Genomic DNA, 4803 nt, shown 5'->3' with positions numbered 1-4803 from the left:
CTTTGCCTTCCGCTAGCAGACGGCATAGCTGACAAAATAGGCAGCCAGTGTTCCCAGTGTCTACAGGAAGCTGCCATGTGTACTCTTTGCCGTCTGCTAGCAGACGGCAAAGAGGCTATATATCCCCTATTTTCATTTATATCCACTAACTTTCACTGGAATTCACACATAGATATACATATTTTTTTCCACAGGCACAACAGACATATGATCTATGAAACACATAGCTCCATCCATGACAACATATATACATACATAAGAAACACAGTTTCATCCATACATCTTACACTACTATCACAATGTTCATCCAACACTACTATCACAATGTTCATCCAACACATGCATCCATATAACAAGTTCCACATTATTCTTCGATAAAAACAAAAAGAAGAATAGAGAAACAAGCACTCCATCCATGCAAGCTTCCATATAGTGAATTAAATCTGCAAAATGGGAAACAAGAAAGTTAGAAGAAGAAGAGGAATAAAACTAGAATAATAAGAAGAAGAAGACTAGAAGAAGAAGAAGTAGAACTTCTTCTTCTTCTTCTTTTCTTCCTATTCCTTCTTTTCTTCCTCTTCCTTGATTTTCTTCATCTTGTTATGTCATTTGTGGACTAAATAGGCTAAATTATGTCATAAAAGGACTAAATAGGCTAAATAAGAAGAAAAATGCCATTTTTGAGCTAACGTAGCAAATTATGCCATTTTTGACCTAACTAAGCTTATTGTGTCATTTTAGAGGACAATAAGCTAAGTATATGAAATTTATGAGGTTAGCAAGGTTATGATGCCATTTACGAATAAAAACAAGAAAGAGGAGGAAAAGAAGAAGAAGAAGAAAACAACAAGAAGAAGAAGAACTTCTTCTTCTTCTTCTTCTTCTTCTTCTTTTCTTCCTATTCCTTCTTTCCTTCCTCTTCCTTGATTTTCTTCATCTTATTATGTCATTTGTGGACTAAATAGGCTAAATTATGTCATAAATGGACTAAATAGGCTAAATTTGAAGAAAAATGCCATTTTTGAGCTAACGTAGCAAATTATGCCATTTTTGACCTAACTAAGCTTACTGTGTCATTTTAGAGGACAACAAGCTAAGTAAATGACATTTATGAGGTTAGCAAGGTTATGATGCCATTTACAAATAAAAACAAGTAAGAGGAGGAAAAGAAGAAGAAGAAGAAGAAGAACAAGAAGAAGAACTTCTTCTTCTTCTTCTTCTTCTTCTTCTTCTTCTTCTTTTCTTCCTATTCCTTCTTTCCTTCCTCTTCCTTGATTTTCTTCATCTTATTATGTCATTCGTGGACTAAATAGGCTAAATTATGTCATAAATGGACTAAACAGGCTAAATAAGAAGAAAAATACCGTTATCACGGAGGTGTAGGAATGGTCGGGGCTACGCCATTGGCAGACGGAGGTGAAGGACCGGTCGATGTTCCGGCATTGGCAGACGTGGAAGGATTGGTCGATGCTTATCGGGAGCCATGCTGAACCAAAGATCATTTCCAATAATGTCTCGTTAGCATGATGTGATACGTCTCCAACGTATCTATAATTTTGATTGATCATTTCCAATAATATCTCGTTAGCCCGAATTGCTATTTTTTTGCCTATTTCAGTGTTTCGAAGAAAAGGAATATCAAATGGAATCCAAATGGAATGAAACCTTCGGGAACGATCTTTTTGGAACAAACGTGATCTAGAGGACTTGGAGTGGAAGTCAAGAAACAAGCGGGGCGGCCACGAGGGTGCCCGGCGCGCCCCCTACAGGTGGGCGCGCCCCCCACCCTTGTGGGCCCCTCGAGCGTCCACCGACCTACTTCTTCCTCCAATATATACCCACGTACCCTGAAAACATCAGAAGCGACCACAAAAAACTATTTCCACCACCGTAACCTTCTGTATCCGCGAGATCCCATCTTGGAGCCTTTGCCAGCGCTCCATCGGAGGGGAAATCGATCACGGAGGGTGTGACGCCCCCGATTCAATCGTACACTAATCATGCACACAAACGTGTACGATCAAGATCAGGGACTCACGAGAAGATATCACAACACAACTCTAAAAACATAAATAAGTCATACAAGCATCATAATACAAGCCAGGGGCCTCGAGGGCTCGAATACAAGTGCTTGATCATAGACGAGTCAGCGGAAGCAACAATATCTGAGTACAGACATAAGTAAACAAGTTGCCATATGATGGCTAGCACAAACTAGGATACAAATCGAAAGAGGCGCAGGCCTCCTGCCTGGGATCCTCCTAACTACTCCTGGTCGTCGTCAGCGGGCTGCACGTAGTAGTAGGCACCTCCAGAGTAGTAGTCATTGTCGACGGTGGCGTCTGGATCCTGGGCTCCAACGTCTGGTTGCGGCATCCGAGAAGAAGAGGAAAACGAGGGAAAAGAGGGAGCAAAGCAACCGTGAGTACACATACAAAGTACTCGCAAGCAAGGAGCTACACTACATATGCATGGGTATATGTGTAAGGAGGCAATATGAGTGGACTGAACTGCAGAATGCCAGAATAAGAGGGGGATAGCTAGTCCTATCGAAGACTACGCTTCTGGCAGCCTCCGTCTTGCAGCATGTAGAAGAGAGTAGACTGAAGTCCTCCAAGTAGCATCGCATAGCATAATCCTACCCGGCGATCCTCCCCTCGTCGCCCTGTGGAAAAGCGATCACCGGGTTGTATCTGGCACTTGGAAGGGTGTGTTTTATTAAGTGTCCGGTTCTAGTTGTCATAAGGTCAAGGTACAACTCTAAGTCGTCCTGTTACCGAAGATCATGGCTATTCGAATAGATTAAATTCCCTGCAGGGGTGCACCACATAACCCAACACACTCGATCCCATTTGGCCGGACACACTTTCCTGGGTCATGCCCGGCCTCGGAAGATCAACACGTCGCAGCCCCACCTAGGCACAACTGAGAGGTCAGCACGCCGGTCTAAATCCTATGCGCGCAGGGGTCTGGGCCCATCGCCCATTGCACACCTGCACGTTGCGAGGGCGGCCGGAAGCAGACCTAGCCTCTCTTATACAAGAGTAGGCATTCCAGTCCAATCCGGCGCGCGCCGCTCCGTCGCTGACGTCAAGAAGGCTTCGGCTGATACCACGACGTCGAGTGCCCATAACTGTTCCCGCGTAGTTGGTTAGTGCGTATAGGCAAGTGGCCAGACTTAGATCAAATACCAAGATCTCGTTAAGCATGTTATTATGAAGCAATAGCGAACGCCGACCAGGGCCAGGCCCACCTGTCTCCCAGGTGGTCTCAACCTGCCCTGTCGCTCCGCCACAAAGATCCACACAGAGGGCCGTCGGGACAAAGGTCCTTTCAACCCCCAATCCGTGAATCACTCGCGGGTACTCCTCGAGCCGACCCGACTTTAGTCACCATTTGAAGTATGTATATATGTATAGTATATACCCGTGATCACCTCCCGAGCGATCACGGCCCAATAGTATAGCAAGGCAGACTGACAAGAATGTAGGGCCAATGATGATAAACTAGCATCCAATACTAAGCATTTAGGATTGCGGGTAAGGTATCAATGACTATAGCAACAATGACAGGCTATGCTTCAGAATAGGAATAACGAAAAGCAGTAACATGCTACACTACTCTAATGCAAGCAGTATAGAGGAGAATAGGCGATATCTGGTGATCAAGGGGGGGGGGGCTTGCCTGGTTGCTCTGGCAAGAAGGAGGGGTCGTCAACTTCGTAGTCGAACTGGGGGTCGCCGACAGCAGCGTCGGTCTCGTAGTCTACCGGAGAGAAGAGGGGGAAGAAACAATGAATACAATGCAAACATATGCATAATGATGCATGACATAACAAGTAACGGTGCCAGGTGTGCCCTAACGCAGTAGGAGGTGATACCGATGAAGGGGGGAAACATCCGGGAAAGTATTCCCGGTGTTTCGCGTTTTCGGACAGATGACCCGAAGGTGAAATGTTGCAGGTTCACTATGCTAGGGACGCGTGGCAGATGAACGGGCTGCATATCCGGATTCGCCTCGTCGTTCTGAGCAACTTTCATGTTGAAAATAATTTAATCCGAGTTACGATTTAAAAGATATGATTTTCTAAAGATTTTATTAATTTCTGGAATTTAATTAATTATCTAATTTAATTCGAAAATGGATTTACGATGTCAGCATCATGTCATGCTGATGTCAGCAGTCAACCTGACCAGTGGGACCCACTGGTCAGTGACACATTTTAATTAGTCATCTTATTTACCCTAATTAGTATTAATTAGGGGGGCTCACTGTCATTGAGTAATTAATTAATTGAGTAACAGTTTAGTTAGTTTAGTTATTTGATTAGTTTAATTAATCAAAATTAATTAAGTTAAGTATTTCTTTAATTAATTAATTAATTAATTAATTATTTTTATTTTTATTTTATTTTTGTAAACGTTCTGTGGGGGTTGGGGCCCCACATGTCATAGGCAAGGGGGCCATAGCGGGTGTGGGCTACGGGCACATGGGCGCGGGGCGCAGCCCGAGCGAGTGCACGCCCAGGAGGCGCGCGGGGCGGTGAACCCGGCCAATGGCAACGGCCACGGTGACGCGAGACGGGCGTTGGCCGACGCGGAGGCCGTCGGGGCACCGGCTGGGGCCGGAGGGGGCGCGGGGAACGGCGACCACGTGCATGCGGGCACGCACACAGTGCACACCCAAGGGAGTGCGGGCGCACCGAGACAAGGACGGGGTGAGCGCGGCGACCACGGGCGGGGGCGCGATGGCCGGTTGAGGTGATGACAACGCGGGATGGTGCGGTGTGGTGAGCTCGAGGGG

The sequence above is a fragment of the Triticum dicoccoides genome, chromosome 2B, assembly GCF_002162155.2.
Source record: "Triticum dicoccoides isolate Atlit2015 ecotype Zavitan chromosome 2B, WEW_v2.0, whole genome shotgun sequence".
NCBI classification, from domain to species: Eukaryota; Viridiplantae; Streptophyta; class Magnoliopsida; order Poales; family Poaceae; genus Triticum; species Triticum dicoccoides.
Note: the sequence above shows the minus strand (reverse complement) of the source record.